At 43.3% G+C, this 22,492-nt stretch overlaps 1 protein-coding gene across 12 annotated transcripts in view; it reads right to left on the bottom strand.

Annotated features, from left to right (window-relative positions):
- Positions 1–22,492, bottom strand: part of LOC102088218 (BEN domain-containing protein 5) — an 889,197-nt gene that overhangs the window by 774,498 nt on the left and 92,207 nt on the right. The window lies entirely within an intron of this gene.

Here is a 22,492-nt window from a genome sequence, read left to right as displayed (position 1 = left end):
CTCTGTGTGGTTGAGGACAGCCTGGATCTTGTGCACAGGAGCTGTCTGTATCCCACCTCAAAGCTGTTTACTCCACGACTCATCTATAAGACCCATTGCTTTATTATCTGCATTGCCAGGTTTAAGCAAATCCGTTTTGGAACGGATATGAAGTGAGGAATAGTTTCCAACAGTCTGGGCTCTGATACTTACCAGGACAAGGAAGAGGAACAAAGTAGAAGTTACTCCAAATACAGATCTATGGTTTAAGCAAAACTTGTCCTTCCCATTATAAGCAGATGTTCAATCTGCAGAATAAAAGTATTTCTGGAGTAAGGAATCAATTTTTTGTTAAATGCCACTTCCTGACAGTGTCAAAGCTTTGGAGAAAATCCCCTTTTTTTAAAAAAAATGGTTGGTTTTGACATATGAAATTCTAGTCTCTCTTTAACTGAGAAGACGGGTCATAGCAATAAATACAACACACAATATTTATAACCCTGAGATGGCTGCAACTAAAATGCAAGTAGAGGAGATGAAGAAATTTTGTATTTAAAGCAAACTGAAAGATAATCACATCATGAGAGAGTTGTTTTGGTTGGAAGAGAACGTCAGGATCACCAAGTCCCACCACAACCTAACTCTGGCACTAACCTGTGTCCCCAGGAGCCTGTCCACGTGTCTTTCAAACCCCTCCGGGAACGGTGACCCCCCCAGCCTCCACAGCCCCCTCTGGGAAGAAATGGTTCCTGATGGCCAATCTCACCCTCCCCGGCACAAGCAAGAGAAATCGTTTCTTTGATCCATTCAGGTATGAGATGGAGGAAATCTGTTGGCCCTTTAATACATTTTCCTGTGAAATAACATTGTTACTGACTAGAGATATTATGTATGCAAGTACAGTAGAATAATTAACAGTACAGAGTAGTAACAAGTGTGTACAAAAATGCCATTAAGATTCCACATACAGTCCTAATTACTTACATGGGAGAGATTCTTATAACTTGAAAAATCTAACATAAGAGTTCTTCAGTAATCAAAATCATATAAAATACACAGTATTAAAATATTTATTAAATTATTGTCATCATCTATTATGACAAAAGGCTTTGGAATGTTACATTTTACTCTTTTACTGCTTGATTTACAAACCCCCGAATAGGTTTACTTATAAAGCTATTCATCTTTCCGTCAGTCCTAAAACATGGGGTTTATGGTGCTGAAGTTCCACGGTTATTATTGTATTCCACTACTCAGGTATTTGGATACTCAATTGTATCAAAGAGTACTTTCAAACAGTTAAATCCCCAAAAGAAAACAGGACATGAGCCAAAATTTTTAAGTGAGATGAACTGAAGCCTGGAATACATCTGTGTTTACACATGGTCTGTTAGTCTGCAAATATATGTGGGCAACTGTGCACACCTAATTCCACAAATCTGAGTTGATAAATTCATGTGCTTCACTCCCAGTTGACACTGCCAATGTATTCTTTAGTCTTTTTGCTGAAACAGGACCAAATGTGCCAACCGCGGTGGTGACTTCAGAGGCTGCAAACACTTCCCATGAGAAAGGGACTGATCAAACTGACTGACTTTGCATATGGTAGGAAAACAGACGATACTGGTGGTTATTTACTATCGATACGTTCCACGTTCAAAAGAACAGTCTCGAGCCCACTGCCTGTCCCTTGAGCCATCTGGTCTCCCCGTTATTAATTGTTCTAGCCAACCTTCACCAGAGAAGAAAAATATTGTTGTATCTTCTTTTATCTTGTCTTATAATAGGAATCATGTTTCATAGTGTTGAAATAAATTACTTGCACAGTGATCAAACATCTTAGCTTCATTTCAGCATTTAATCACCCGTGAAAGCCGTTTATTGCTCCGTATACTCCAAAGCCATGAACATTATTTCCTAACTATTCTATGGAAAGTGTCTTTCATTTTTATTTTTCAATTATGGCTTAAATTCTTTCATTCTTCTAGCAAGCACTTTGGTGTAATCCTCCTGTATAAAAGACCTTTGTTTCTCTAATACCTATTTCTTTTAAAGTGTTTTTACCTATTACATGGGAAAAGAAAAAGCAAAGCAAAAATGGCTAAAGTAATACTAATTTCATTGAGACTACTTTATTGCCATTCAACATATAAATTAGAAAGCCTTAGAAAATAATAATTAAAAAAAATTAAAAAGCACAAACTCCATACATGGCCAAACTAGGGTTCCAGAATCCATTCTGTTTTCTAGGCGGCGGTCAAAACAGCGCTATTCTAAAGGAGTCCTGCATCACTTCTGCCTGAAATCCTCTCCAGGTTTATGGATGTAACAGACAATAATTTAGCTTCACACACCTCAGTACAGGTTTTGTAAAACACTTAGATTTTTATTTTGTGAGCTAGTTTAAAGTCTAACTGCCCTCTTCAATACACGAGGTGAATCCATGTCTTTACTAATAACAGAAAAAAAACCCACACTTCAAGCATTTTAATAGCAAAGCACATACACAAACACCCCACCATTCAATAAAGAGAGCATAATGGAGAGAGGTTTCTTGAAAGCCTGGTTAGTCTGTGTATACCATAATCGAGGAGTTTTGTATTGCATCCCAGGACTAAATCAGCTGAGGTAGGTGTCATGACTTACGGTGACAGAGGAACTACTTTTGTCTCCTGTAGAAGTGTTCAACCATAGCCAGAGATGACGAGGAGAACCAAATACCACGTCCAACACATGACACGGGTGACCGCAGAGCATCCTCCTCAGCCTGACGCCCCCTCTGAACACCAACCACTGGAGATGAGCGACCTCATCCAGTGCAGGGTGACCCTACTCAGAGCAGAGAGATGGAGCCAGAGGATCTTGAAAAGGTCCCTTCCAGCCCATGCCATGTTCAACCACTGTGTTCGATGTCACAGCTGACATTTTTATTTCCAGATTATTCTGTATTTAAAGACCTTTCCATGACTTTCTAGCATTTTCCTCAGCAGTTTCCTTTATGGAACTCCTGATGTGGCAAACTTTGTCCCCCTCCCCAAACACCACAGATATCCTTTAAAACGAGGAAATGAATTTTGGTGCTTACTGAGTCAACAACCAGAAGAACCAGACCACCTCATTTGCTTCTACAGTTTCTCCTGTACTGTTCATGTAATGGTAACGCATACTGCCCTGTTTACCCTAAATCTAGATTTCCAAACTGGGAAAGCTACACATGAGAACGACATTGGGGAAAATTAACTAAACCACTGCTATTTTTAATCTGTGTATGTATACACCTCTGTCTGTCCTTGTAAGTTTGGGCTCCTGTATCTGGATATAACAACTATTTTGTCTCTTGCTGGACCTTATGCTTGTGTCCCCAAGCCCCCCACGCGTTGTCCCACCTGTCGGCAGCGTGTCCTGAGCTCCCCTTCGTCCAGCTGCCTCCCCGCACAAAGGGAACTCCAGCGTCGGGTTGGATTACACCAAACGCGCACGGCGCAGGTTCCTCCACTGATCTCCTCCTAAAGAGAGGGGCTTTAATCCTTGAAAACCTCTTCATGACCTTCCAAAGATACCGCAATCAGTCATCTTCCTCCAGTCCCTCCAGCAGAATCCTATAGGTTTAAAACCTTTGCAGATGACTTTTCATAATGTTGATTGACACCATCAAAATATATAAAGTGTACATTGAATCAACCGTAATTTAATAACTCACAGAACTAAGAGGAGAAATTGTGGCTTTCCAGGCAAACACTAAAGCCAGGGAAAGTTAACTTGTTTTGAGTAAATAAACTGTGCAAAGTCTAATGTTTGTGAAGTGAGTCCTACTGAGCACAATTCTCCCCATTAGTCACACGATAATTATGCAACTTCAGACAGTAAACAAACCTCAGACTTCTCCTTTCTTCTGCCTCGGTTACTGAGGGATCGAGAGGACACGGCTGTTACTGAGTAAAAGCATTAATCTCTTTAAAAGCATGTTTGTAATGCTCTTTTTGTCCCATGAAACAAATGCAAAACCAGAAATTACCAATAATCTCACTGTGGAAGCCCAGGAAAGTATTTGTGAGTAACTCTACTCAGTGCTCTGAAGGATCACAGCACAGAACCGACTGGAGAGTCTCAACTAAGGCTATTTATCTTAACCAAACATGAAAGATAATTTAAGAAAATAATTACCTGGTCTAAACAGCAGCCACATCAGCCTTGTGGGAGACGCCTATCTGTGAGCGTTGCACTCCTGTCAGCACTGTACACAGCTGTTACAGCTGCCGCTCTCGTTAAAGTACATTAGAGTTTCTATATATTATATAAATTATTCCCCTGGAAACAATAGTTCTTCACACTAAACCTGAACCAAACACAGGTAGTTCTGAATCTCAGCACAGCCTTGGTTTCAGCCTATGACAGTGGCTCTGGCACTCAAAGTGGCTTTCAATGGTAGGAAAAACCTACCTCTTCTCAGTTTGGTCAGTATCTTATGACTGGTCCAGATCACTAATTTTAAGTTAACTAATATTTTGTGTTGCATTAAAAGGACAATTTAATTCTGTTTAATGGGATTTAATATTTGGCCATTTATTTGAAGACATCTTTTTAATGATAATTTCTAAAAGTTTTAATATCCTAAACTCATTTAATGACAAAATTAAGGTGTAATTTTTTTTATTTAGTTCAGAAACAACAAAAATAGCCAAGTGTACAAGTGTACAGGGCACTTCATGTTTAATGCAAGAAGGGATGTTAGAAATGAAAAGAAAAATAATGACAGATATTACATTTCAGTCGCTAGGAAATCCTGTTACACAGTAAATTTATTTTAATTGGGTTACACCTTCTCAAGATCAGAGATGGAACAAGTCTCATTTCTTCAAACAATAATTTTCATTTCTTATTGCAAATAACGAACTGAGAAGAGGTTTTTTCTACCCAATAAAGTCAAATTGGTTAAGTTACTATCGTGTTCTATAATGTGGGAGGTTTCTGCTCTGTGGATATCTTACACTAGTTGGTTTTAACCTTAAATCTAATTAATCTTACATCTAATTTCTCACAGCAGACAGTGCTGGAAAGGCGGGTGTTCATGGCAAGGGTGCTGCCACTCGCTCCTCAATCAGATGAGGAAGAAACTGAGGCAGGGCTTTAATCCTTTAATGTACTGCAATGTGAGAAGTGTCATTGGAGCAAAAACGTGATTTCTAATTAGAAAATGGGTTTTTAGTTAGCATTTATTAGCATGTTTTTGTGGTGTTTTGTTTTTTTCATGTTTCTCTTTGGTTTTTATGAGGCACTGTTTATTTGCAGTTTGAGGGATAAATGACGTAAAAAAAGTCACCTAACTTTCCTTTGCATGTTAAAATTAACTATTTCCCAACGGAACTATAACGTGCAATAAACCCTTCCAATTGCTATTTCTGTCCAGATGCTTTTTCCCCCACTAGGCAGGCGGAAGGGGAGCAGCGTCTCCCCTTCAGTCCTCTCCTAGGGCTTCCAGAACCTCCAATGCCAACATCGCGAGCAGAGTCTTTGCTCCCGAGTGTTCATTTCTCTACAACCACAGAAATGTCCACATCACTTACGAAAAACGAGTCTGTACCATCGCTTGCAAACAAGGAAAGTATTTTTCTTTGTCTATATGCTAAAAGTGGCTGTATGAAATGTGCTATTTTAATTCTTTTCATCCTTCTCTAGAAGACGCTTATGACAATGAAAACTATTTCCTCAAAAATAATCCCTAAGGTTACTTTACAGATAAATTCACATCTTGAATCCTGGATTTGAAATGTTTCTGAAAGATAATTTTATACTTTGATTATCTACCTTTAAACAACCCAAGTTTGCTTGGGTTCACCTCAAAGTCTGAGCCTCCAAAGTTCTGAGAGAGAATCTTCAAATACTCCACGTTACACGCAGGAAACAGAATTACCTCCAGTGTCATTATTCACAAGCTAAAGGATCAGCCGCGTGTCATTGACGAGGGACAGCTGAGGGTTCAGCCGCAGATGACTGCACAGTTAGAGACATTAAGGATCGCAGCATCTCAAGGAGACAGGGAAGCTCAGTGAGAACTGTCACACAACAGCGCACAGCTGCCTTTCTAAAATTCAGATTAGACCAAATAGCCTCCAAATTGCTCCTAAAGTCAGGACATCAGACCAAACGTTTAGTTAAAGCGGTTCAAAGTCAAGGGAATGAAAAAGCTTCAAACTCCTGCAAGGCTGACACTTCTATTTGTGACCACTGAGTAAAAATCATTTTATAGAATAGCAATGACGAGATGTTTAATGTGACTTGGATATCTAATGACACAAGCTTACCTCAGGAAGAGTTGCATAGCTTCCAGCAACAGCAAGTCTTTAAGTTGCTGTGACTTCTATTGAACATGTCAGATGCATGTGCCTCATGGCATAAGACAACTATTTTTAAGAGTAGAGTCTGTGGCCCAGTAACGGCCTCACAATCAGCACCACCAGAGGTACCACGAATGCAAACAGACGCTCATTTCCAACCCAGCAAGGATCTGGATCATAAAATTCACATGGACAAGGTATGTCACACAGCCATAAAAGTTAACCATGGGAAGTAGTTAGCTAATAACCCATTGAACAATTTATTCATCAGCATTTACTCTTTAAATAATACTCCAGTGCTATGAATATGTGTGTTGTGTCCAGATGACTGGGGTGGTTGGTGTGACCACAACCGCGCTAGGAAGCAATAGCACAGGCTGTGGTGGGTGACAGAAATGGGAAGGAGCAGCACCGAGTCGCAGGGAACAACTCCTGAGACTGTCCTGGGCGAGTCCCCATTCCACAGACCACAAATCTTACAGGGACACTAATCTCAATAACCGCATCGAGACACTTCCCGCACCTCAAATATGTTGTTTCATTTGATTTGAATTTCAATGAGATTTGGGGAATGTTTGTGAAAGAAAATGACTCATTGAAATGAAAATACAGCTTATACAGAAGTATGATATTTGACCTAATAACAATTTATCCTAATGCAAAGCAGTAAGAAGAGGCCCAGTGCAGGCTCTTGTATTCCAAGTTCACGGTTACCCAAAATATTATTTCAGTATATGTTAGAAGTCACAAGTTGTCATATTATGCAAAGTCAAGGCAGATAAAGAGAAAGTCCAGTTGAAATAAAACTGAAGTCAGAGAAAGGGCAAAGAAAATCATTAGCATTTGATACTGTGGGTAGGCAAATATTCCTGGGCACATACCAGAAATAGCTCTTGGTGCACTGTAATAAAACCAGCAGACAGAACACGCCCTTGCACGACTTGAGTCGAATGTGGAAAAGGCTGATGATCACCCACTAATAACGCACCTGGTAAGTCTTGGGCAGGTGGGCAGCAAGGGCCAGTGGCCCTGAGGAGCCTTCCCCCTCCCTGCCCAAGCAGGCGGGTCAGCCCCACAGCCACTGCCCGTGGTGCAACACCACATGTGGAGAGACAGAGGCTGGAGACAAACCCAGCTCAAAAGTAGGTCTGAGCACCTCCTCCCTAAACAGACTGCAAGAAATGACCAAAAAAGTGCAATAATCATCAGCCTGAGGTGAAACAATGTGCCAATAAGGCTGCCAAACCCCATCAGTGCAGCTGCACTCCAAATCCTCAGCCTAATCACCCTGCAGTCTTACGTCAAACATGTCTTGCCACCTATTATTCAAAACACAAACACGAAACAAAGCAAACCCTCCAGTGCTTCTTAGGGCTTTTCTTCTGGGTGGGATTCATTGTGTCAGCCACATGGTGAGGAGCTGAACGGTCGTTGGGGGACTTAGATGCATTATTTCTCTCCGAAGGAAAAGTTTGAAAGTTTAAATTTACTGTTCTGACAACGTACGCATAGCTGACAGTTGTAGTTCTATTACTATAGTTTCTCTTCTAGCAAAATGAAAATATACAGTTGTGGAATGAAACAACTGTGCAAAAGAACACAGAAAATAAGGCAACAAATTATTTGTTTAAAAGAACTATCTGGGAACATAGCTTTGTGGCTCTAGAACAGGATTTATACATACGTGGCTAACACCACAGTTTGACAGAAACTGTAGTTATTCTAGAAAACAATTACAACTGTTTGCTGTGTTTAAATGAAATAATTCTCTTCATTCAAGGAAACGAAGTTATGAAATCAGGTGCTGATTAGACCACAAAGTTGTCAAAGGGAACTGGCTTCCTAGAAATGAGTGAAAACGCACAGCGGAGCGCAGCGGGTGAGAGGCCTCGGGACACCGGGAAGAAGTGACCTACGCCACAGGACTCGAGGGGACAGCTGGCTGTGCGGTGTGGGCTCCTGCTGGTGCAGTCCTGTCAGCTACAAACAGCAGGTTTAAAAATTAAGCCATTGGCAAATCATATTGGCAAAAGTCCTATAACACATCAGATTGCCATACAAAGCATACATGGGCAGTAGGTAGTTAAAAGAATACCTAAGTTAACCAGGGTAACTAACTCTACCTCTATTTGTTACCTTGGCAGTTAACAGGGAACACTTCCAAGAAAAGGTCCAAAACTAACGAAACACAAAAAGTCAAGTTCTGCTCTCAGTTAGTGACTGTAGACTGGATCTTTTGTCTTCAATAAAGTCACTTGGTGCTGCCAACAGCGTTACTGGAAAAAGAACGGCCTCATCTGTATTGTGATGTTGCACTGATCAAGATCCAAGTACACTTCGTTAGCAGTAAACGTTTTTAAACTGAAGACAGAGGTCCAAGTCTGCAAATGAAGCGCCAGCGCCCTGCACCCCTGGGCTGCGCTCACCGACAGCCCTTCTGCCCAGCTCCCTGTCAATTCAAGCAATGCCAACAGAAGCAAAAGCATACTCGCTTGGTGAGAAGATTCGGGCAGATGTGACTGGAGACAAGGAAGATATGAACTGCAAAACAACCAAGTCTCAGCATAAGAAGCTCCTCATTTTCTCATTTTGTAATCGACGCATCCTGAAAGTCACAAAGATCAAAAACTGCTGAAGGACACTCGCTCTCCTGTTGTTCAGATTTCCTTTCTTTCATAAGGTGCACACCAAAATACATTCTGGTGCAAGACCATCATCCCTAGCCAAAATATCCTTTTCAGTTAAAGAATAAAGTACACAACTAAATGCAGTATCGCTGAATTATTTATTCAATTTACTCACTTCTTCCTAATTTACACAGTTTGGTCATTTCTGATACAAATAGAAGCCACTAGTGCCAATCACTAATGTTCTTATTAAAAGTTTAATAAGAGAAGTGCTTTAAGATTAATTGACTTTTAGTCACTCACCTCTGTGTTCATCTGACAATAGTTGGACTATATATCTTTAGAACCCAAAGCAGAACAGGATGCTATGGTCTTTGGGCTCCTTTTTAGGTACTGTCATTAATTAACGAGAATAAAGAACTCTAGGTCCTGTATGATTAACAACCTGTCTAAAAATTATTTACTTAACCGTTAATTGTTATGTTATTTATGGCTGTTGTATTTTAAAGGAATATTAAAATTAGTTTTTATTCCTAAAGTGATTATAAAAACCTATAAGCCTATTAACAAAGCAGCATGAAAATAGCTTTTCCTGCCCTCACAAAATCTTTATGGATTTCTGTTTACGCTTCAGTATAAAAAGGAAGAAAAGCAGCATATCTCATTTTACCTCACGGAAATGAGTATAAAAGGTTATGACTCAGTGAAAAGAGAAATTTGGAGTTGAATACTTCTGTATTGACTATAGATTTCTTCCTGTTTCATTACCCATGACACATCATAAAGACATCGGGGCGGGGAGGGGGGGGTTAAGGTTCTTTCCCCTAGTGATTAAAATTTAATCAAAACAAAGGCAGAAATATGTTCAAACAGTCCTAAGACAGTGTCTGAAGAAATACATTTCTGTTTGCCTTTTTCCTCTTATATTGTCACTCACCTATTAACTATGTGCATATCAGTCATATGCACAAGACTGAAATCACTATTGGGCTGCAAGTGGCAGGAATTCAGACCACGCTCTAGAGGATTCTGTGTGTGCTACAGCTCCACTTACAAATATACTCAGTATTGGAAAAACATGCATGATCAAGTTCTGTGTGAAACATTTATTTAACTTCAATAACAGCTTCCTTGCAACAGAAATTACTGCTTCAAAACTGCCACGTTAGCCTACTTAACTTTAGGGTGCCAGCACGTAGTAAATACAGATGCGCAGCCTGTACATTCAAATAAAACGGGGAATTATTATGTATGTTCCTACCACTTGCACTTAGAGACACATATCCTAGAGTAATAGGTATATTGTATTTCCAATTTAAAAGAAAAATGAAATTCAACATTGAGGAGAGTGACAGGAAAAATATGCCATTGTATGAAGTGACTATCTTAAAAAATAAACTATATCAAAACGGTCATTCCTAATCTCAGCCAGTTGATGTTTAAGTACAAAATAAACTATTCTATAACAAACCTAAAGGTTCTTCAAGTTCTGTAACTTGGAAACTTCTCTCCTAATGCGTGTCAGTTCCTCTTCCAGTTCTGCGCTGCTGCGAGCCAGCTCTGCGGAATCCATGGGAAACCCTTTCCATGCCCTCAGCTGAAAGCCACCCCAGCACAGACGCCCAGAGCAAGGCTCAGTAAAACAAAGCCGAGTTCAGATGTGCCAGTAGTGCACGTGTCCCGTCCTTTGGTCAGCAAGATTCAAAGGACATTCAAGTCATCACGATCCTGAAAGCGTCCATAGGAGTAAATAATTCCCTTCTATTAACAGAGGCAATCTCCGTACAGCACAGTCCTCACACAGGCAAATATCCCACTGAACCCAATACAATTAAATTACACTACTTTTACTTAACAATTTGGAGGTGAATTTTGAAGAGCTGAAGAAATAATGTCATCTTTTATAGAATAGATCCCAAAAATTAATCCAATGGGAGCTTTGCCTGAAGACCTAAGAAATTCAGCCTAGACCCTCAAGATCCTTGTAGCAAGCCATGGTCCTCACTGGTGACTTCAATTTCTCAGAATTTACTATCATCTGCATATTTTATTCCAAACCCCCTCCTCCTTTCAAAAAATTACATGTCCTTGTCACATACCTTAACACACAGCAGTGCTGGCAATAACCAAGCAGAAACCTCACCAGACTCCACAGCCCATTCCTCAGTGTTTAAAGTCTTTCAAAACCACTTGTTGTCCATGTAACACAGCTCCTTTCTAAAACGTAACATGGCAGGGCTGAATCAGGCACACGTGCCCGTGGTGCAGCACCCTGCCTCCGCCGGGGCACGATGGAAAGGATATTTTGGGGCACAAAGGAATGGTGTTTCTCTGGGGACGCTTTTGGGAACTTCAGGAGCAAGTGGTTGCACTTAGACGACCTTATTTACAGCCCCTGGAAGCATCGTCCCCCAATCATTTCTCTAATCACCGCAAGAACCCATTTTCAAAACAAGTAGTAGCAGTACATTCCCCAGGATCTTCATTTGCTCTGTGAAACACGTTGCTGGATAAAAAGAATGGGCAGCATCCAGTAAAATCATCTACACCACTCACAATTTAATAGACTTGTGATATATACCTTCCCATCATCTCCTGGTGAAATATTATTACCGATTTTATGGATGTCTTAAAACTTCGGTTTCTGGTGTGGCAACGTCTGTAACCTCCTTCAATGGGAACATCTTTTCAGCTGCTTTGTTACTGTCTCATCTCTCTACGCTGCAAATATTTTCAGTCCTGCAGACCATCTGACAGTTTTTCTGCTTCTGTTTGAAGAGGCTGTACTGCTAGTTGTTTTACACTTTTAGCAAGTTGCACCCATATATCCTTTTGGCCAACTGGATTATCATTCTCTGCCAGAGTTATACAGATATTAATGTCTTTCACATAACCTAACTACTCAAAATTTAACTTGCTAGCCAAAATTTGGGCTGTTGCCTTCCATCAAAAGCATATACACATATGCAGAATTATCAGCATAATCTGCGTTTTATAATGTTTACCAAAAAAAAAAAAAAAAGGAATAAAAGAAATAAAAATGCCACCAACTATTATTGGAAGCCCATCTACGGGTTTATCTGTGCAGAGCTTCGGGATCAATTTATTTACAGACTGCATGGAGAGGCCAAAGCGCAGAGGAAAGCTCACGTCTGTGTTCTACCTACCGTTATCTCGGGTTTCTGGCAGATAACCAGGCACAGCTCGGTGCTGGAAAATGTCCCAACAATCCAAACACGGCACAAGTGGCCAAGTAGAACTTGAAGCCTCTGTCATACCTCTGTCATCCAGTCAGCTGATCGGAGCCAGCCCAGCGAGAGCCGAGCCGCGGGGTTCAGCCGACCACGAGGCTCAGCCGAGATTAGGAAGCTCAGAGGGAAACGTGCAGGGACAGCGTGATTCCCGTCGAGTCCCAATCCCTGCAGCCCCGGCAGCCATTGCGAGAGAGCGGCTGACGTGGCGGGGGCGTTCCCACGGTGACGGCGGCCACACCCTCTCCCCTTGCCTTGAAACATCCTCAGGTGTAGGGAGGAGCAGCCAGCTTGTGTAGCGGGTGAGTCCCACCCACACTGTGCCGCAGCAGCAGGTGTGGTACCTTGTGTAGCAGGGTGCAGAGAGCAGTTGTCGCTTGTCAGCCCCTCTAACTTATTGCCAGCATCCCAGAGTGCTGACGACCATGGTCGCCTCCAGGAGGAGAGCTTGTCTGAAACAGACTGTGGCAACGCAGACTGAGGAGGTTCTGTCCCGAACGGTGGCTGTTCAGGTCTCCGGCTGCAGGGAGTGCCAGAGCTGCTGCTGCCGGGGGAGGGAGGCCAGCACTCCACCTGTGTGAGGTGTGAGCAGGTGCAAGACCTGCCCGACATGGTTGTGAAACTTAAGGAGGAGGTTGAGATGCTGAGGACCATCAGGGAGTGCGAAAGGGAGATCGACTGGTGGAGTAACACCCTGACGTGCCAGTCGGAAAGGTCCCAGGGAGGTACCCCCAAAAGGAGATGGACCTCCTGCCCTCTCGGACAGAGGCGGAAGTCCGGAGATGGCCCCGCCCTTGTTGCTGTCGGGCAGAGGTGGGGGACCTAAAAGACGACGAGGGTTGGAAGTGTATTCCGGTTCGGCGTCACGGGCAGCCCCCCTCCCTGCCTGCTTTGTCTCCCCAGGTGCCCCTCCGTAATAGGTTTGAGGCCCTGGATCTTGAAGAAGAGGTAGGTGAGGAGGTGGTGCCAAGCCTGCCTACAAGATCACATAGGAAGAGGCGGTTGACTTCACAACTTAAGACTGCCTCTGATAAGAAAGAGAGAAGGGTGATTGTAATAGGAAATTCCCTTCTGAAAGGAACAGAGGGCCCAATATGCAGGGTTGACCCTCATCTTAGGGAAGTTTGTAGTCTACCTGGAGCCCGGATCAAGGATATTGCTAGAGAGCTCCCCAGACTGGTGCACCCTACAGACTACTACCCGCTGCTGGTCTTCCAGACAGATGGGGAGGAAGCTGCTTCCCGTAGTCTGAGGGGAATGAAGAACGATTTCAAGGTCTTGGGAAGGATGGTGAAAGACTCAGGGGCTCAAGTGATCTTCTCTTCACTCCTTCCATCTTCAAGTAACGATGTGGGATGCAATAGGAAAGTTCAGTGTCTAAATGATTGGCTCCAAGACTGGTGCTACAGGCGGGGCTTTGGATTTTTTGATAATGGTTGGTTTTATAAGTCACCAGTCCGGACAGTGTCAAGCGGGAAAGGTTTATCTCGCAGGGGCAAAAGGATGCTGGGGCAGGAATTAGCTGGGCTCATTTGGAGAGCTTTAAACTAGGCTCAAAGGGGGATGGGGTTGTAGCTGGGCTTGTCCCAGTGGGGCAGTGTTCTAAAACTGATGAGGACCGGGTGGCCTCCTGTGCCCCTAGGGAGAAATTGGTGTGCTCTGCTCGCTCCCTGAAATGCCTGCACGCCAATGCACGCAGCATGGGGAATAAGCAGGAGGAGTTAGAATCCTGTGTTCGGTCGGGAGATTATGATCTGGTGGCAATTACAGAAACATGGTGGGACAGCTCACATGACTGGAATGTGGTCATGGATGGCTATGCCCTTTTCAGGAAAGACAGGCCAGCCAGACCTGGTGGTGGAGTTGCTCTCTATGTGAGAGAGCAACTACAATGTACTAAATTCTGCCCAGGAGCGGATGAGGAGCGAGTTGAGAGTGTATGGGTCAGGATCAAGGGACAGGCTGGCAGGGGTGACACTGTTGTGCGCGTCTGTTACAGGCCACCAGATCAGGCTGAGGAAGCTGATGAGGCCTTCTATGGGCAGCTGAGAGTGGCCTCACGGTCACAGGCCCTGGTTGTTGTGGGGGATTTTAACTTCCCTGATGTTTGCTGGAAGGACCGTTCAGCCAGCCAGCCACAGTCCAGGAGGTTCCTCCAGTGCATTGGTGAGAACCGCCTCATGCAGATGGTGGAGGAGCCGACTAGGAGAGGTGCACTGCTGGATCTCATCCTCACTAACAAGGAGGGTCTGGTCGAAGCAGTAAAGGTTGAGGGCTGCCTGGGTTGCAGTGACCACGAGATGGTGGAGTTCAGCATCTTGGGTGGTAGGAACAGAATAGCAAGTAGAATTGCAGCCCTGGACTTTAGCAGGGCTAACTTTGGCCTTTTCAAGCAATTGCTGGGGGAAATCCCATGGGCAAGACTGCTTGAAGGAAAAGGGGCCCGAGATAGCTGGATTGCATTCAGAGATTGCTTCTTCCACGCTCAGGATCAGAGCATCCCCACACGAAGGAAGTCAAGGAAGGGAGCCAGGAGGCCTGCGTGGTTGAATAGGGATCTGTTGGGTATGCTCAAGCAGAAAAGGAGAGTTTACAGGTCATGGAGGCAGGGGCTGGCCACTTGGGAAGAATATAAGGCTGCTGTTAGAGGATGTAGGAAGGCAGCTAGGATAGCCAAGGCCTCCTTAGAATTACAGCTGGCGAGAGGGGTCAAGGACAGCAAAAAGAACTTTTACAAATACATAGCTGATAAAACTAATACCAGAGGCAACGTAGGCCCACTAATGAACGGGGTGGGTGCCCTGGTGGCAGAAGATACAGAGGAGGCAGAATTCCTGAATGCCTTCTTTGTCTCTGTCTACTCTGCCGGAGGCCGTCCTGGGGAGCCCTGTACCCCTGAGACCCCGGATGAAGCCAGGTCAGTGGAGGAGTTTGCTTTAGTTGATGAGGACTGGGTTAGGGAGCAATTAAATAGTCTGGACATCCATAAATCCATGGGTCCAGATGGGATGCACCCGCGGGTGCTGAGGGAGCCGGCTGAAGTCACTGCTGGACCACTCTCCATCATCTTTGCCAAGTCTTGGGAAATGGGGGAGGTGCCCGAGGATTGGAGGAAAGCAAATGTCACTCCAGTCTTCAAAAAGGGCAAGAAGGAGGACCCGGGTAATTACAGACCGGTCAGCCTCACCTCTGTCCCTGGGAAAGTAATGGAACAGCTTCTCCTTGGTGCCATCTCAAGGCATATCAAGGATAAGAGGGTTATTAGGGACAGTCAGCATGGCTTTACCAAGGGTAAGTCATGCTTGACCAACCTCATAGCCTTTTATGAGAATGTAACAAGGTGGATGGACGATGGCAGAGCGGTGGATGTGGTCTATACCTTGACTTCAGTAAAGCCTTTGACACAGTCTCCCACAGCATCCTCACAGCGAAGTTGAGGAGGTGTGGTCTGGACAATAGAGTAGTGAGGTGGGTTGTAAACTGGCTTAAGGAGAGAAGCCAGAGAGTGGTAGTCAATGGTGCGGAGTCTAGTTGGAGGCCAGTATCCAGTGCAGTGCCTCAGGGGACAGTGCTGGGGCCAATGTTATTCAATATATTCATTAACGATTTGGACGAGGGAATAGAGTGCACTATCAGCAAGTTTGCTGATGACACCAAGCTGGGAGGGGTGGCTGACACACCAGAAGGCTGTGCTGCCATCAGAGACCTGGACAGGCTGGAGAGTTGGGCGGGGAATAACCTAATGAAATTTAACAAGGGAAAGTGTAGAGTCCTGCATCTGGGCAGGAACAACCCCAGGTTCCAGTATAGGTTGGGAAATTACATATTAGAGAGCAGTGTAGGGGAAAGGGACCTGGGGGTCCTGGTGGACAACAGGATGACCATGAGCCAGCACTGTGCCCTTGTGGCCAGGAAGGCCAATGGCATCCTGGGGTGTATTAGAAGGGGGGTGGTTAGTAGGTCGAGAGAGGTTCTCCTTCCCCTCTACTCTGCCCTGGTGAGACCACATCTGGAATATTGTGTCCAGTTCTGGGCCCCTCAGTTCCAGAAGGACAGGGAACTGCTGGAGAGGGTCCAGCGTAGGGCAACCAAGATGATTAAGGGAGTGGAGCATCTCCCGTGTGAGGAAAGGCTGAGGGAGCTGGGGCTCTTTAGTTTGGAGAAGAGGAGACTAAGGGGGGAACCTCATTAATGTTTATAAATATATAAAGGGTGAGTGCCATGAGGATGGAGCCAGGCTCTTCTCGGTGGCCAACAATGATAGGACAAGGGGTAATGGGACCAAGCTGGAACACAAGAGGTTCCGCTTAAATTTGAGAAAAAACTTCTTCTCAGTGAGGGTGGCAGAGCCTGGGACAGGCTGCCCAGGGGGGTTGTGGAGTCTCCTTCTCTGCATACATTCAAAACCCGCCTGGACATGTTCCTGTGCGACCTCACCTGGGCGTTCCTGCTCCAGCAGGGGGATTGGACTGGATGATCTTTTGAGGTCCCTTCCAATCCCAAACATACTGTGATACCGAATTTCCAGTCTAGAAGAGTTTCTGTATGAGCCAGATGGAATAATTAAAATAAAATTCTAAATCCCATTTTACTTTCCAAATTTAATGCCACAGAAGTGTGGGGCAGTTGCTAGGAATTGTCTTCCCTCCCCTTGTGGCATCAAATATATAAATCAAATCAATTCATATCCAAGGCATTTATTTGTCTATGTGATTAAACTAGATTAAAATAACCTCCATTATATTATCTGTTTTTCTATCTTTTTTGATAGGAGAAGATGATCTTTGATGTTATCTCAGAGCAAAATACGCTTGTTGAGTAAAGGAATTCTCAGATTTAAGAGACAGCTGTCACTTTTCTTATGGAAGTGCAATTCTATTTAACGGGCTTGATTGTCCCACATTGTGAGTGCTCACACGGGTCTGCGCGAGTAGAGCTGCAGAATCAATGCAAAACACACCAAACATGCAGAGTGGAAGAAGCGCGAGAAGCAGCACACGCGGATATATCAGAAAAACCAGACTCAGCTACAACGCACTTTGAACCACAGTTTCAGAAGGTGACTCCGCAGGTGTGCTTAAAGATAGTTCAACATCTGTAATAGGAGATTCAACTTGCGTCTCTGCATTGAGAAACATCCTTTTTGTCAGTGTGGTTGTGATAATCAGCATTCTGCTTGAGCTCTGGTCCAGAAGACAAAGTGATTCAGAGAGACCGTGCAGTACTGAAGTATTTAACTCATTATGGGTCTCTAATGTTTTCAAAATCATTTTAAGAAAGACATTGTTTAACATAAAATCTAGTTCTATTATAAATGTCCTATAGTACACATCCAGCACCTAACATGGTATACAACTGACTTTTTTCCATTAAAGAAAACAAGAAACTTTTAAAAGAGGCAAAGTATTTCAGCCCTGAGAGTGTAATATGGCAGGCAGTAAGAAGAAATCAGTGATTACACCCGAGGTAAAATAAACCCAACTTTTTTTCCAGTGAGAATATATGAAGTGCCACCTCCCGATATTCATTTTCTATATCAATCTAGCAATTCAACTCCGGCACTGCAATTCCCCCACACCGTCTCCCCCACGTGTTCCACGCTGACTGAAGCGGGCCAGGAGTGCACCAGCGTTCTGGCAGGACGCGGATCGAAACACACAGAAAGGAGTCACCGCCAAAGGGAAAGCCGGGGCGAGGGCTGGAACGGCTGTTCGGCCTCAGCCCTAGTGCTGCTGAGCCACCCTGCGCTCCGGCAACGGGGAGCGCTTCAGGAACAAACTCTTTCAAGACTGGTCAGTGGCACTTGCAATTTCCAGCTGAAGAAGAAAAGAGTCAATTCATTTTGATTAGGGGACCACCTTCTCTCCTCCCTTGAAAACTGAAGGGCCTGGCAATGAATTAGGATTTAGAGAAAAACCCTTTCCCTACTTAAATGAAATTATGATTCTGCCATTAACACAGTGTCAAGATGCTCTTCCTGTATACGAAGATAACTTTATTGCAGAGATTTCATGGGTAAGTAATATTATATACTGTATTTCTATAGTAATTCCCTAATGGTCTGCAAGAGGCAAAAGATATGACGAATTTAATGTCAACCACAGAGAAGACTGATCACTGTCGGGACAGGAATGACGGACACTAAGGTCAAAGCACAGCAGAGCAATGACAAGACTGCTGAAAGCGTACTTCTGCACTTGCTCCACCCGGCAACAGATACTGAATCCATTTGCTTTCTTATCCATTTCTCTTCAGCAAGCTGGCTGCAGCAAACAAAATTAACAACTGCCTAGTATAAGTCTTGTAAATGCAGATTCAGAGACAGCAGAACAACATGACAGGCGTTTGTTATCTTAGATGGAGTTGCTGGAAACCAGTACAGGGAAACGTACAGAAATTCAGGGCTGGAATCAGTGCCGAATGCCATAGAAGATACTGCTGAAGAAAGGCAGCACAACCCATGAGGATCAGACCACCTGAAACCTGTCTGGAGTTTTGTACAGTTTTGCTCTGAATGATTCACCTTTTGTGCTTCAGAATGTTAAACTATAATTACTTTGCATAAATATCCTTTCAGTCAGTCACTCTTAAAAACTCAGACCACTCCAGCATCTCTAAGTCTACTGGTGCCAACACTGGGTGCCGCTTTTCATAAATCTGGCAGGACTGGGGAAATAAAAGGTAAATTATTACAGGCTTAGAAGACCATGAATATATTCATAAAGGCCAAGGCAGATGACCCAGGTTGACCCCATCAGTCCTGAGTAAGTTAGAGGAAAAAGCTGACAGGAGATTCAGTTGATAAAGAATTAAAGGAGGGAACATAAATAATGCCAGTTTAAATGATTTTGTGGAAAATGAGACTTGTCAAAAATTATTATTTTAATCCACACGTGTGGTTGATCGTGTCAACCTCACATGCAATATACTTACACTTCTTAAAACTCTTTTAATCCATACTGCATGAAACTAACTTAAAAATTCACCCTATAGAATATTAGCAAAGCATATACTAGATGTATCAGGAATCAGCAAACCTGACAGTGACTCCCTAGCAGTGATTTCACTCTGTGAAACCTACCAGCAGGTTCAGAGAAGTGTTGGAAAGAACCATGTGCAACGGGATGCCAACAGATTTACATGTTCACCATATATCTGAAAACATGGACTCAGTCTGCTTATAAAACTGCAAGTAACACAAGCAAATAACGCAAAGGACAGGACAGCTACAGAAGTGAACTGAAGCATCTATTTCAGCTCAGGGGCATATATTAAATGATTTTTGGTCTTAATCTGTATAAAAATTCATAAGGATGCAAGCTCTTCACTGAATGTATGTCGTATCATAGAAACCGGAGACCTAGGAAACACTGAGTTCGTATTGGGTGAGCAGTTTAACATTAGAACTCCATATAGTGCTGCAAAGGGCCAAACAAACGAGGAAATAAAGAACAAAATAAGAGCCACAGCATCAATTCTATACAGGCACTGGAAAGCCTGACATTTGGGCTGTGTACAGAATTCTAGTGCTCTTATTTTAAAGCCCATGTTGAAAACCGAATTCCCAAAGTGATTTGAAAGTTGGAAGTACCTTACGGCAAAACCATCAGACTTCAGTGCTTTTAATCAAAAGCAAAAAGACTAAACACAAGCATAAACCACGAAGTTACCGTAGCGTAACAGCGGCATTCCCCAGCGCAGGAATTCCAGTGCATTAGGTCGGATAGGGACAGATTTACAGTGTGCTCGGGCCGTCCTCCCGGCAGCCCCGGCGCGGGAAGGCTGCAGAGCTGCCGGGGCCAGCGCTGCCGCGCTCACATCGCGCTCCAGCAACTCAAACACAGCATGGTAAACCTTTCCAAAGGACAAATTAGAACTTTGTTCTAAGTCATTGCTAGAAAAGTATCTGGAAATGGAAGCCAGATGATTCTTAAAAACTTGGACTTTTTCTTTTTTAATTTAATAAGCAAAAGTTGGAAGAAATGGTCCAATTTAGTAATGCCTTCCTCTGGTGATTGATGTCTTTGAAGCAAGATCAGATATGTTTTTAGTGGATATATTTGGATTGCACGCAGTTCACCATTAACAGCTGAAGTGCAGGACTCCTATCATGTAACAAGGCGGCCCAGGTGAATGGGGCTCTGTCATGTTTCTGAAAAGCACCAGTTGCAACCGCATTGCACAGCTGGGTTACTGACAGAAGCACCGAGGTACCAGACCGGTACCACAGCCTCTGAAAGACACTGCGAAAGTGAGTCTGGAAATCCCACATCAGTTCACCAGCAAGAGCTGATTCTAACTGAGCATTACGCTGCACGTAACTTATTTACTTCATGATAAATCATCACACTTTACATTAGCAGAGTCTTCAAATACCTCAGAGACGCATTACAGCCAATAGAAGTATTTAAGGGCAATGACACGCTTATAAAACCTGCAATGGAGAAACTACACAAAAAAAGAACCACCACAACACTATAGAAAGAGAATTAAAATCAATAACATTTTTACATTATGCATCATATGAATTAGTTACTAATAATGAAAATGCTCTTCAGTTTCACAAATGATATTGCCTGTAGTATTTCATTGCTTGCTCTGCAGTTCTGAGAAGCAATTTATATGTTTTCTTTATATTAGGCTGTTAGCAGTAATCAGCGTTAATACACTAAATTACATGCAGCACCTCAAGAAACAACCACTTGGACACTCGATGGTGTTGCACTCATGGTGGCCTGTGGCACCAGGTCTACACCAGGTACACCTTTGCCTGCCATAGTTGCAATACAGAGTTTAAAGCGGTACGCAAAGTTCACTCACAGGTTGCAGAGCTATTTTTCTGAGTCAAATAAGTATTCTTCTCTCTCAGACAAGCTGATTTACTTCAGTGTCTCAGACTGAAAACATCTGATGGCGTTAGCAGCACTGAAGTTAATGATGTCTCAAAATATTCACTGTTTCTAAAGATTCCGGTTTGTTACATAATAGATTAAAAATTATCATTATTTATTGTTCACGAGGCAGATATATTGCATTTCTTTAATTCAGCTACGCTTCTTTAATAGCTTTCAACTAAATTTTGAAGTATTGTTAGAAATTACATGCAAATAACTTTCAAATTAGAATTTTTGCCCTTCAACAATGACATCGATATTATTTCATCATCTTTATTGCGGAATAAAAGAGAAAGTAATTTTCTGAAAGCACCTAAGCTCATAAGCAATTTATGTGCTTTTGGAAAGAGGAGTTGGGCTTCCACACGGCTAAGCAATTCCCAAAGTTTTGCCACAATTTTACTCACCTGCCCAAACTTTGTAAAGATCGTCGATAATTCCAAACACTTGCCTCCTCGGAGCACTGTAAATGACGGCATCGCCGCCCGAGCACGACAGCGGGAGCGCACAACGCCCCACTCACATCAAGAACAGTCGCACACAATACTGGTCGCTACCCGAGATTTCAAACACAGCAAAAGCAACTTCTCACAGGTGTTCCCTATTTATATCATCTCTTGCTTTGAGAGCTGCAGAACAGCTGAACAGTCTCAGCTGTGAGTAAAGAAAATAGGAACTATACATCAAATAAAGTATTGCATACTGGTGAGCACTCAAAGAAATCAAGTCTCAGATGCTTCAAACTGGGCATATACAATATGCCTAACATTTGTGGATGCTTGAGAGCAGAAATAGTCTCTCCTCAACAAACAAGCATTGAGGTGGCAATTTATTTCACATTGTAAGACGCTCCAGTCTTACCGAAATGAGTTATATAGAGAAGCCCACGAGGAAGCTAATTATTCTGCCTTCAGCACAGCGCTTAAACAGCATATAGTAAACAGTGTATACCGTAGCCTGGGATTACACGTCGAACATGATAAAATACTGGATTGCTACTCATTATATTCTTATCTCTATGTGAAAGCAACGTGAGATTATGTATTTAAAGACTGTACAACACCACATGCTGGCAAGGAGGCTGCGTGGGCAACCCCAGCCCAGCAAGCACTCCAGCTCCCCAGCAACCCACAACTAGTCCTCATACACCTGTACCCACTATTTGTCCTGTCCCCATTTGGCTTATCTTTTTCATTTATCAATTACGGGCTTTTAGCATAACCCTGAAGTGACTCACCATCAGCAAGACAGAAAAGCCTCATACCTTTACAAGAGCTCCGACCGCCATCAATCCCTCACAGTGCCAAAACCTTCACTAACTCTTCACTCACTATAAAAGCAGAAGACTCTACCAGTCTAATCACCTGCCTCCCCACCCTCCATTTATATCACCTGGTTGTGAATGC

This window comes from Columba livia, chromosome 8 (assembly GCF_036013475.1).
Source record: "Columba livia isolate bColLiv1 breed racing homer chromosome 8, bColLiv1.pat.W.v2, whole genome shotgun sequence".
In the NCBI taxonomy this organism is placed as follows: domain Eukaryota; kingdom Metazoa; phylum Chordata; class Aves; order Columbiformes; family Columbidae; genus Columba; species Columba livia.
This window is presented reverse-complemented; position numbering and strand designations above follow the sequence as displayed.